This window comes from Schistocerca serialis, chromosome 4 (genome assembly GCF_023864345.2).
Source record: "Schistocerca serialis cubense isolate TAMUIC-IGC-003099 chromosome 4, iqSchSeri2.2, whole genome shotgun sequence".
Classification (NCBI taxonomy): Eukaryota; Metazoa; Arthropoda; class Insecta; order Orthoptera; family Acrididae; genus Schistocerca; species Schistocerca serialis.
This window is the reverse complement of record NC_064641.1, coordinates 447,951,771-447,965,567: the sequence shown is the minus strand read 5'-3', so window position 1 is coordinate 447,965,567 and position 13,797 is coordinate 447,951,771.

The following is a 13,797-nucleotide window of genomic DNA, read 5'->3' as shown; positions in this document are numbered from 1 at the left end:
TAGAATGAAATTAAAGAATGATTGTTTTGAACGAGGATGGACCTACTGTTCTCAAAAGTTTTAGAAGAGCACAATAATGTTTAAGCCTATAATTGATGATAACGGTACGAGTTTATCGTGGCACTCGCGAATGTTCAAAATTTCACAATATATTACGATATAAACGGATAGTGATACAATCAGTGAAACATTGAGCAGAAGTGACGCGAACAATTTCACAATATATTACGATACAAACGGATAGTGATACAATCAGTGAAACATTGAGCAGAAGTGACGCGAACAGTAAAATATGCGAATCTAGAATAAAATTGATACACAAATCTTGTACCCACAGTCTCACACAAAGGAAAATTTCGAAGTTGGCTTTTATATACAGGGCAGAGAAAAATTGTGTCACGAAATTTTGACCCTGGATAGCATCAAATTTTAACCCTGGATAGCTGATGCCAATAGGAACCAAAATTACTAATGTTGTGTAGGTCGACAACCCACCATTTTTAAACTACGGAAACTTGGCGCCATGCGCTCCGATCGGTCGTGGAATTGCCCTGTTGCTGTTCGTTGGTTGACAGACAGCCCCGCCACTGCCCCAACGTGATACGCACACGTGTGGAATAGGTTTTGCTGTTTGTCTCCACCTCACGTCGGAGGCATTCACATGTAAGCTTCGCTTCGGAGCGCACACACGTCACCTGCGATTTAGTCATACACTATGCATGGCGACACAGTATTCTTTTGAAGAGCAATGAGACATGGCTTTTGTTTATGGAGTAGACGACGGTAATGCGCCATGAAGCTCGACGGTTGTATGAGGAACGGTACCCAGCAAGACGCCACCCACATCCACAAATGTTCACAGCAATTCATCGGCGACTTGGCGAAAAAGCATCGTTGGCTGGATATCATAGTGATGCTGGAAGACCTCAAACACGATAGGATACTGCGTTTGAAGAGAATGTTCTCGAGCGTTTCAAGGAAGCACCTATGACAAATACTCGAACAGTTGGATATGACATGGGGGTCACTCATCAATTTAGTCTCGGAGGTTTTGAAGGATGACAGCCAGAATCCATTTAGTTTCCACCCCGTCCAAGACCTAAATCCTGTGGCAGACTGTGAACACAAGCTAGGGTTTTGCGCTGGTTTCTGTGATATGTTGCACAAGATTCGGACTTCCCCACCATTGTGTTGTTTACTGAAGAGTGCACCTTCCATCGGGATGGCCTTTACAACACTTAAAAAGGTTCATTACTGGCCAAGGGGAAATCCTCACGTCACATATGTCTACAGACACCAGGAATGATATTCGCTCAGCATTTGGGTAAGCACTTTGGGTGACCATCAGACAGGGCCGGTCCATATACCTCCTCAACTTACCGGGGAAAATTACCTTCACTTTTTGCAAGAAACTCTACCCAGTCTGCTGGAAGATGTTCCTCTGGACATACAGCTACGCATGTGGTTGCAACATGATGGGGCACCCGCACATAATAGCCGTTCTGTGCAAGGATATTTAAATGAACTCTTCGATGGCCGGGTAATTGTCAGAGGTGCTCGTAGAACATGGCCCCCGCAATCACCAGACCTCATGCCATCAGACTTTTTACTGTGGGTATTCTTCACCCACCGTTTGACGTTACCAAGCTTGTGTCGTGTCAGAGGGTCACCAGTTCGAGCACCTGTTTTAACAACGTCCTCGCTACAAAAAAAGCCCTTTCCAGAGCCGACACAATTTGTAAAAGACTTTCTGTATGCAAACTAACAGCTCTTGACGGATTTGTTCCCTGTACGTCTTATCATGAAACTACAATGGATGTCTTGGGTCCCTTGCAGATTCGTCCCCAGAGTGGAAGGCTGGTACACTACCACCAAGCATGTGGGCTGCGTTGGATACATCGTGATCTCTGGCAGGCAAAGTATTCGTGGTCATGCGTTCTCCAGAGCATCCAGCAACAGGGCAATCTCATGGCTAATTGGAGCGCGGGTGCCAATTTTCTGTAGTTTAATCATTGTGCGTTTTCGACCTATACAACATTAGTAAGTTTGGTTCCTACTGGCATCAGCTATTCGGGGTTAAAATTTCATGACACAATTTTTCTCCATCCGTTATAAATAAATGTGCATACTGCACAGATTTTTTACTTAGCTGTTTCTGTGCACACTTCTACATTGGCATGCCAGAGAAAAACACTGCAGTGTGAGTTTATCTCGGTCAAAATTGAAAAAAATTGCAGCACCAACTCATCATGGTGGTCTTTGAACCACTCATGTACACTGTGAGCTGTGTGATGTGTTGCATTCTTCTGCTGGTAGATGGCATCGTGCTGAAGAATAGCAAACTACGTGTAGGGCTGGAATTCATCCCAAAAGATAGATGCTTATTTTTGTTTATCTAATGTGGCTTCCAGAACGACAAGATCAGCTAGAGAATGTCACAAAAATATTCCCCAGACCATAGCACTCCAATGACTGTTACAGGGTGTGTGCCTCCAAATGTTTTGTGCCATCCGTCCAATGGAGCATAATACATAATTCACCTGACGAGGCCACTTGTCGCTACTCAATGGCCGTTCAGGTTCAGTGCAGTACTGGTGTGCAAATTCCAGCCTTCATTATTGGAGAATAGCTGTCAACATGGGTGCATGAACGAGGTGCCTGCTGCGGAACCACATAAGCGGCAACATTTTCTGCGTGGGTGCTGGGGAGACACTGTTGATATCCCCTTGATTCATCTGTGTGGTCAGTTGCTTGACAATTGCATGTCTGTTCACTCATACATATTTCCAGGGCTGTTGTTTATCCCTGCCATCTATTGCCCATGGTGCACTACAGTTGCCTTGGCACCAGTTTTTGGTAGCGCCATTTTGCCATGCACAGTATACTTTAAACCAAGGCAGCATGCAAACAGTTTACAGACATAGCCATTTCGAAAGTGCTTCCATCCTTGGTCCAAAACCCAATGATCATTCTTTTTTGTGTGTCAGGTAAATTGCACCATTTCTCCATTATAATGACAACTGCACCATTTTCCACATCCCCAACAGACTTTATATAAACCCCCTGCACTGCTAATGCTGTCACCTGGTGTCTGCTGACGGTTTTGAAAAAAACTGTAGTCAAAGCTCGCAACACAGGATCAGTGAAAGGCATCTGTTTAAGCTTCCTTTCATGTAACTGTCATTTGTAATTCGTAGCTAACAGTGAATTAGTATTCTGCATTTTTTGTAATATTTTTATGCTGGAAGGCCGGTGAAGGCACAAAGTTTTATTGATTATTATTTTATTTCGGACATGTGCAAAAAAAGAGAAATCCGCAGGAGGGGGAGGAGAAGAAAGGAAAGGAAAGGGACGGTTATCACTGCTGTCAGCTGCATCAGGACATTACATGGAGTCAGCAGTGATGAATGAAAGTGCGTACCTGACCGGGATATGAACCCACTATCTTTTGCTTACTAGGCTGGTGCATTAACCACTGTGCTATCTGGGGCACAAAGTTACTGGAACTGTGTGGACTACCTTGGCACACCTCATGGCCGATCCACACTCCCATCGAGTGTCACCTTTCGCAGTCTCTGTCCATTTCCTCCACATTCTCTACTCTGAGATTCCCTCACGAGGTCAGACGTATTTGTGCATCCACAGTGAAGAACATGGATCCATTGCCCAGCTAGGCTAATTAATTATATGAATGTGTTGGGTCGGTTCTTTTGATTAATGCACCTGCCCAGTAAGTAGGAGATCAAGGGTTCAAATCCCGATGAGGTACACATTTTCACTTGTCACCACTGATTCCGCATAATGTTCCAATGTAGCTGACAGCAGTGATCGCCTCCCTTTCCTTTCCATTCCTTTCCTTTCCACCCCCGTCCCCATCAATTTACATATAATGTATCACAGCTGCGGATTCTGTGCAATGTTTGTTCTTTCAGACATGTCCGAAAACAAACACCACACATTCATATAATTAATTAGCCTAGCTGGGCAATGGATCCACCTTCTTCAGTGCAGATACTCAAATACATCCAACCTCCTGTGCGAATCTCAGAGCAGCAAACACGGAGGAAATGGACAGGGACTGCGGATAGGTGGCGCTTGATGGCACTGTGAGGCATGCCGAGATAGTCCACGCAGATGCAATAACACTGTGTTCTGAATAGTGCAGTGATTAATGCACTTGTCTAGTAAGCAGATCTTGGATTCGAATCCTGGTCAGGCACACATTTTGACTCATCACCGCTGATTCCCCATTATGTCCCCGTGCACCTGACAGCAGAGATCCCCTCCCTTTCCTTTCTTTCCCTCCCCCTCAATTTACATGTTATTTTTGTGTATCATATCAGCAACCACTTTTACTCTTTTCTGTAATCTCCATCACAAATAAGCTCTGTAATGTGTGGTTAATTTTACGCGTATATGTACCAATAGTGATCAGGGTAGTTTTTCTGAGTTCTCTTTTTAGAATCTTTGGGACTTTTGTTTAATCTTATTCAACTGTGGCGTGTGGCCTGATGTAGCTGAGAGATGTCCTGTCTTATTTTAACATTTGCGATTGGTCAAGCAAATTAACGCACAAAGTCAAGGACACTGTCCACTGAACTTTGTTCAGAATTTCGTCTGGTAAACTTGTATGGGTCCATAGTAACGAATTCCCACCATTCTTTGGCATCCTTCCAATTAGACAACATCTGGCACCTAGTTGTCGGTTTTTGCATTTGGTCTACTACCTCCGACTCTGAAAGGATGTGCCAGACAGTGGCAGATAGCAAGGGAATCGTTGGTCTTAGAGGAGACATTGTTTCTGATGAAGGCACAGTGATTGCCTCGTGCTCTCTGCAGATAGCCTAGTATATGTCTCAGTTTTGTTTGGAATCCATTAAACGTTTCACTTTTTGATGCAGGTAATCCTCACATTTACTTAAATTATCAGCCATGAGAATTAATGCTCTTCGGTGTCATGTTATGTGAATATTTACTTAGATTCACTGATTTCTTTTTGTGAATCGTATGAGATCTGCATCAAATTGTCATACCAATAATCAATAACTACTTTTGTTGCTAAATGCAACAGTACACCGGCATAAATCCAAATTTGTGTGTGCCAAATCCTAGAAGTCTTGTTTATTTTTGACAGGTTGACTTTGAAGTTAGCATCTACCCGCAATAGGACCATATAATTGTATCCTACTCAATTTCCTGTGAAGAATGGATATTCAGAAACCAGAGAAGAAGTTAACAGGTTGGGATTTATTGGAAGTATTAGACTTTTAGTCAGTATGTTGGACTTAGCTTCTTGTTTCCTTTGAGATCCACCTGTAATTATAGTGAATGCTGGTATGAAAATCTTGGGTAACTCCCGTAGTTTTTAACGTGAACAAGTGTCATGTATTGCAACACTGACTGTCGGGTGATTGCCAGTGGCCACAGCCAAACCTCACACCTGACACTACAGCCTGTCATGGCCTGGCAGTCAAAGACCCTACGCTAAGTGTGCAGGTGTCAGCCTGTTAAGGGAACCTCGCCCCTTTAAGGAAACATATTAATAAGATTGTTCTTGGCACATGATATGTGAGGCAAAATGAATAACAAATATTTAATAAAACCCATTCCCTGGATCATCACTTTGCAGTCTCAGTATTAGTTTCCATTGCATCTTTGAAATAATTCAGTGCTTCAAATATAAGTAAACTTTCATACAGATTTCACATGACATTGCACATGGTAGAACTGGGGTACGCATAATGTGTCCCAGCTCAGTTAGGACTGTGGCTATGAAAAATATGAGTCTTTGTAGCCCTTTTTTGGAACTGCATTTACTACTGTAGTACAATTTTCTTGGACATTCTTAATTGCATTGTAATGATGTCCTTTCTTTGGCAGTTTCAATGTGGAGAGCAAGCAGAAGCAGCTGGGACCATATCCAATGAATATTGTAGATGACCCAGGACTGTGAGCTGTTTGCTGGCCAAAAATTCACACTTTGGGCTTGGGTGGTGTCACGGAGGGCAACCACGAACCTGCCTCTCGGTATTTGGGTTAAATTCAATGAATTCTCCCCCACCAAGCACAAAACTTGATGTTGCCTCGCTGTTTCACCACCATTTTCTGATGAGTGTCAGACATGTAATGTTACATGTGTGACTAGGGTGCCTTCTGCAGCGATGTTCAAGTTTTTATCTTCCATGTGGCTGTTATTGAAACTTCAACACCACAACTCATCTCGAGACGACATTGCAGTTTGGTATTTCACACAAGCAGTCCTAACAGAACTGGGGCACATTGTATAGTAATGTTTTCCCTAGTATTAATAAGAATAGTAGTTTTCAGAAGTCCATGGAATAAGGATGAATAAGAATCATGAATAGACAGAAGGATTTTAAATGACACATGGACACTGTTTATATTGTGATGCCTGCCAGGATATTAGATATCGCGGAACTTCTGGTTAGCTGTTAGAGTGAATGGAGTGTTTAATTTATAATTTCTGTTGTACATATCACACAGTTCTGGCTCGCATAATGATGGCGAGAGGTAGAAATGGACCCTGTAGGGTTCTCAGGTACTGTGACTGTTGAACACCAGAGGCTGTACATCAAGATCAAAACTTTAAATGGCAAAAACCCAACAGAAATCTACAGTGCATTAAATGAAGTTTGTGGTGAGTTTACAGTGGACCAAAGTACAGTTTCACATTGTATTAATCATTTACATGGAGGTATTCTGAGAAAAGATTTGAAGAGAAAAATTTCTGCAAGATGGTTCCAACACTGTTTGACTGCTGAAGAGAAGTGAGGACCTCACTATGGATCGATTGGAATGAATGTAAATCTAATCTAATCTATTCTAAAAATGCCTGTACATTGCAGCCTTGCTCAAAAAATGATTCGACTATGATGGTCTAGGATTCTTATGTTGAATTGTTGCTATTTATAAAATGTGAATTAGAACCACAGTTGAAATCACAGTCCAATGAATGGACAGCTGCAGATTCTCCATGTTCAAAAAATTTTGATGCGCTCAATCAGAGCCCAAGCAAATGATGATTTTTGCTTATGGTCACCAAGGAATCATCATGACAGATAGAGTCCTATGTGGAACAAGTATCTCAACAGTGTTTTATCATAACTTCATGTGAAACCTGTGCAGAAAAATGCACAGAACTCAACCACAGTTGCTCTGGGCTGAGCCACTCATTCTCTGTGACATTGCTTGCCCACATATCAGCACTGTTGTAGTCCAAAAACTGTGTGAATATGGATGGGAAGTGTTGCTGCATCCTCCCTATAGGACGACATGAGTCCACCAGACTTTGATTTGTTCCTGAAGCTGTCATCTTTCTCTGGAAGAGCTCTCTGCCACTGCTACCTGAACCATTTGCCAGATGAACAGAAATGGCATCCTGGGTGGAATAATAAGAGCTTCCAAGACACTGGGATTCAACAATACAGAAGCAGGGAGACTATACTGAAGGACTGGAAAAAAGGAAAATGTAAGTAAAAAAATTAGTGTGCTTTATTTTATTTATGTAATGTCCCTCGTATTTAGGGATTTCAAGTGAGTTTTTCACTTTGTGTCTTATATGCAAAGGTCTGTTCATTTGCAAGCAAGAAGTCTAATCAGTATGAACCACTTTTGAGGGGTAAGCATGGAATGGGATGCCACTGAGTGCAAAGGTGGGATATTTTCTGACAATGTAGAAGCTTTCTCGGGCAATACAATACAGGTCAAGGACTTTCTGAAGCATTTCAGATGGTGAGATGACCATCGGTCGAGAGACGGGCCACTTCTTGCCACATCTGGACCTGCAAACCAAAAGAACAATCATGGTGCTAGCCATGCAGATAGAGCATGTAAAGGTTTATGATCCTAAATCCTTAAGAACATTTCTAGGCTAGGGGATGGTTGCTGTACCTGCATTCAATATTAGCACTTTTCAAAACCAATATTTCCAAGCCCAAACAGCATACACCAATATCTATGCAAAAAAAAAAAAAAAAGTGCAGAAGATGAACTTGAGAAGAGAGCAGACTCATACATTGCAGAGAGTGATTACCACAGAGGAAATCTGAAGAGAAATGGCTGAAGTTAGGAGTGATCTGGAAATGGTACACCAATGTCACTAAGAAGTTAGCAAGAAGGTTTCTGAGGTGACAGAACAGCAGTCCAAATCTGTAGGGTGCATTGAAAACCAGATGAGGCCCTGTAATAGCATTGCAAAGTGTCATAGGATGTAAATGACAAAGTTAACAAAGAACGAAGAGAAATTGTACAGAAGGTGTACCAACAAATGTTAGGGTATGATGAAGTGAAGAAGTAGGAAAAGCTGCAGAGAAGTCAGAGATGCTTGGTGACATGGTTGAGCAACTTTCATTCCATAACGATAAGAACTCTGATCGCTCCTGTCCCATCACCATGAGTAACAGTGTTGAAGTTCAGTCCTTGCTGCCGTACAAACAGAATCAGGCGAAAATAAAATGGAAGAACTGAGAAGTGTTATCTGAGCTTCAACAGCTCATGAGCCATAAGAGAACTGCGTTGAGCAGTGATGCGAATGATGAACTTAGCAATGTGAACAAATGCACACACACCGAGTTGGAGGAACTGCGTGAATTAAAAGAAAGATTTGTGGAGTCTGTGGCACACCTTTGTATGCTAAACTAAACACACTTGAATGGTAACTGATCTAGATGAATATGAGAGCAAGCAAAAATGTATGCTTTTCTCTGATCCTGCAAATGATCAGAATCCACATATGTGGATAGATAAATTTGAGGGGCACTGCCCAAGTCATGTAATACACTATTAAAGATAAATTTCATGTGCAGAGATTTGAAAGAAGAGGCAATGTCATGGAGGCAATTGCTAATACACATTGTAAAACATTTCCAAAGTTCAAATGGGTATTTCTGACTGAGTTCTGGTCCACGGTTACACAGAACCAGTTAAAATTGAGTATTTTGATGATGGAAACTTATAAAGACAAAAGTTATAGGGATCCAGATCTGTTATTTACAGAAATGATAAAAAGAAATCAGTACCGTATGACACGGCAGAGCTATAGAGGATATGTGTAACCAACTACAGTGAGAAATTGTCATGTCAGGAAAAAACATGAGTGATGTAAGAGCCTTTAACATCTTTTACAAGAATTGGGCCATGACTGTGATAGTGAAGTACTCGTACTGATGTAACAAGCGAGGACTAATGCCCCATTGGATCACCAATTAGAAGAAAGGAGAGGGTGGCAACATCAATGCCAATTGCATTGGAACGATGAATGGTGGAATCATGATTCCAGGAGAGACCGCTAGTCCCCGAGAAATCATTACAACAGCAGGCACGACTTTGGTAGGAATGAAAAAGTTCCAAGTCATGATTCAGCACTAGAAATCATAAAGGTGCATACCACCAACCTGCAAAATAATGTCCCGAGTGCAGATAAAGTTAGTAACTCATGAGACAGACTGGAGGTACATAGGCCGGGTAACAATGTAAACAGCAAAAATGATCTTGTGTCATTATTTACAATCTTTGACAGGTAAGGAAGGTGCTGATGATGAACAAGATGGGGCTGAGGTTGCTGGTTACCCAGGACTTAGGATTATGTTTAGTAACAAGGAAATACACTGCATCCTCGACACAGGAAGCCAGGCCACACTGATGAATAACAGTGTTTTTCAGACCTGCCTGCAGGAGAAAGCATGGCCTGAATTACCGATGCAAAAGGCAAAAGTTGAAGGTGCAATCATGGGAAAGACATAATAAATGAATCGTCACATGAAGCCACGGGGATGGCACCCATCCTGGACTTAAACAGTCAGTGGCCAGGTGTCAAGATCATTTTCCACCTACAGGGAGAGAGAGAGAGGCATGTCAGAATTGTTGTGATGATTGAGCAAATAAAATGAGCAGTGCAGAGGCAGAAAATGATTAAAAAGGTGTACTTTGTGTCATACACCTAACAGAGGGAGACAAGGGCTTGGTTAAGGCACATAGCTCATGTAGAAAATAAAAACTTTTTTAACTTACATAATGGGTCATTACAGGTCCATAGAGTTATTCTCCTAAATGTGGTTGAGGTGGAGGCACTTTGCACAGAAAGACCTCATGAAATATATAATGTGTCTAATCTTATGGAGTTTTGAAAGCAAGCTGATGAACGAAAGTCGGGAAGGTAAATGCCTGGAATAGCTATAGGATCTACAGCATTATTTTTAGTCCATTGTTTATCACTGAGTAGCTGGTAAGTTAGTTTGTCCTTGAGAATAATATAACATGATATGAATATTTCTTTGCCTTGATGTTAGAAATGTGGTGCGGAGAGTGGTAAATTCTACGTTTTTCATTCTATGAGACACATTGAGCTGTGAAGAGGAAGTTTTGCAGAAGTCACAAGAAAGAAAATTTAAGTTATAGATGAGAAGTAAGACTTTTTTGTCAACTTTGTAGTCCCAGTCATGAAGGAAGTGCTGTGCTATTTGAGGAGCAGAGGTAAGTGCCTGTCAGGGTAGAAGTAGAGATAAGGGCCTGATACATTATAGTAGATGTGAAGCCTGTCAGTAGGTTCAGCAGTAGGACAGGGACAGATTGAAAATTTGTTACTGATATTACTGCTATTTCCAGAGATGCTTAGATTAAGTGATCACAAGTGAGAATGTCATATGTGAATGTCCTAACTACTGTGTGGTTTGGAGATGAGAAGTTCTTGTTCACTGAATGGTTGAGAGAGATTGTAGGACATAAACCTACCCAGATCGTAATAGAGGATACCAAAATCAAAAGAGAGAGTGTATGCTACTAAATGAATATACTTCAGATGAGTATGGCATATAAATGCCTCCAGTTATATGTGTGTTGCCTAATGTCAGCAATGCTTTGTACCCTGCTTTCTCCATATGATTTAGGATGTGAAATTCTTACTGCATTATCATTTTTATGTTGTGTATGGTCACATATGTAATTAGTGAGTGTGTACACAGATACAATAAGTCAATAGAAGAGAATAAATTTATGGTCTGGATACAATGTTCTTCAGTAAAGTGTTGTTTTGTTTATATTGAGTATCGTTTGTGTGGCTTTTTCTATTACAATTTTTTATCTGTGAAATAGTGTACCTCAGTTATGTACATGTACATCCAGTAGAATTGAAAGAAGGTATGGTAGCTAACAAGTAGAACATTGTACTTCTGGTATATGATAGAACCTCAGTGTAGTAGTTAGGAGGAAATGACAAACCGCTACTGTGATGGCCTAATGGGATGATAAAATTCTTTGTAGTTTTTGTTATTGTTGCATTTTTGTTGATGGGTTGCATAAAAGTTGTGTTGTGGTGATGGTTTTTATAAGTTTTGTTGACCCTTCCTTGTCCTAGGTATGGGCATCACCAACCTAAACATCAAGACAACGTTCATTTACAAACAGCGGCCCAAGATCATCATTAAGAGGTTTATCTAAGTAAGTAATCTTTATGACAAATAAAACAATGTAAAATCCAGGATGGAATGTAACAATATTTGAGAAGGAAAGTTGCTACCATATAGTGGAGATGCCGAGTTGCGATAGGCACAACAAAAAAGATTCACACAATTATAACTTTTGGCCATTAAGGCCTAAGTCAGCATATATATATATATATATATATATATATATATATATATATATATATATATATATATAGAGGGAAACATTCCACATAGGAAATATATATCTAAAAACAAAGATGATGTGACTTACCAAATGAAAGTGCTGGCAGGTTGACAGACACACAAACAAACACAAACATACACACAAAATTGAAGCTTTCGCAACAAACTGTTGCCTCATCAGGAAAGAGGGAAGGAGAGGGAAAGACGAAAGGATGTGGGTTTTAAGGGAGAGGGTAAGGAGTCATTCCAACCCCATGAGCAGAAAGACTTACCTTGACAGGTATACACGCGCGCGCGCCCACACACACACACACACACACACACACACACACACACACACACACACACAAGCAGACATTTGTAAAGGCAAAGAGTTTGGGCAGAGATGTCAGTCGAGGTGGAAGTACAGAGGCAAAGATGTTGTTGAAAGACAGGTGAGGTATGAGCAGTGGCAAATTGATATTATCGGAGATTGAGGCCTGGCGGATAGCGAGAAGAGAGGATATACTGAAGGGCAAGTTCCCATCTCCGGAGTTCTGACAGGTTGGTGTTAGTGGGAAGTATCCAGATAACCCGGACGGTGTAACACTGTGCCAAGATGTGCTGGCCGTGCACCAAGGCATGTTTAGCCACAGGATGATCCTCATTACCAACAAACACTGTCTACCTGTGTCCATTCATACGAATGGACAGTTTGTTGCTGGTCATTCCCACATAGAAAGCTTCACAGTGTAGGCAGGTCAATTGGTAAATCACGTGGGTGCTTTCATACGTGGCTCTGCCTTTGATCGTGTACACCTTCCGGGTTACAGGACTGGAGTAGGTGGTGGTGGGAAGGTGCATGGGACAGGTTTTACACCGGAGGCAGTTACAAGGGTAGGAGCCAGAGGGTAGGGAAGGTGGTTTGGGGATTTCATAGGGATGAACTAAGAGGTTACGAAGGTTAGGTAGACGGCGGATAGACACTCTTGGTGGAGTGGGGAGGATTTCATGAAGGATGGATCTCATTTCAGGGCAGGATTTGAGGAAGTCGTATCCCTGCTGGAGAGCCACATTCAGAGTCTGATCCAGTGCCGGAAAGTATCCTGTCACAAGTGGGGCACTTTTGGGGTTCATCTGTGGGAGGTTCTAGGTTTGAGGAGATGAGGAAGTGGCTCTGGTTATTTGCTTCTGTACCAGGTCGGGAGGGTAGTTGCGGGATGCGAAAGGTTGTTGGTGTAACGGTTCAGGGATTCCGGACTGGAGCAGATTTGTTTGCTACGAAGACCCAGGCTATAGGGAAGGGACCGTTTGATGTGGAATGGGTGGCAGCTGTCATAATGGAGGTACTGTTGCTTGTTGGTGGGTTTGATGTGGACGGACGTGTGAAGCTGGCCATTGGACAGGTGGAGGTCAACGTCAAGGAAAGTGGCATGGGACTTGGAGTAGGACCAGGTGAATCTGATGGAACCAAAGGAGTTGAGGTTGAGGTTGGAGAGGAAATTCTGGAGTTCTTCTTCACTGTGAGTCCAGATCATGAAAATGTCATCAATAAATCTGTACCAAACTTTGGATTGGCAGGCCTGGGTAACCAAGAAGGCTTCCTCTAAGCGACCCATGAATAGGTTGGCGTACGAGTGGGCCATCCTGGTACCCATGGCTGTTCCCTTTAATTGTTGGTATGCCTGGCCCTCGAAAGTGAAGAAGTTGTGGGTCACGATGAAGCTGGCTAAGGTAATGAGGAAAGAGGTTTTAGGTAGGGTGGCACGTGATCGACGTGAAAGGAAGTGCTCCATCACAGCGAGGCCCTGGACGTGCGGAATATTTGTGTATAAGGAAGTGGCATCAATGGTTACAAGGATGGTTTCCGGGGGTGACAGACTGGGTAAGGATTCCAGGCGTTCGAGAAAGTGGTTGGTGTCTTTGATGAAGGATGGGAGACTGCATGTAATGGGTTGAAGGTGTTGATCTACGTAGGCAGAGATACGTTCTGTAGGGGCTTGGTAACCAGCTTTTTAGGAAAAAGGTAGAAGGTAGGGGTGCGGGGTGTTGGTGGGGTCAGGAGGTTGATGGAGTCAGGTGAAAGGTTTTGTAGGAGGCCTAAGGTTCTGAGGATTCCTTGAAGCTCCACCTGGACATCAGGAATGGGATTACCTTGGCAAACTTTGTAAGT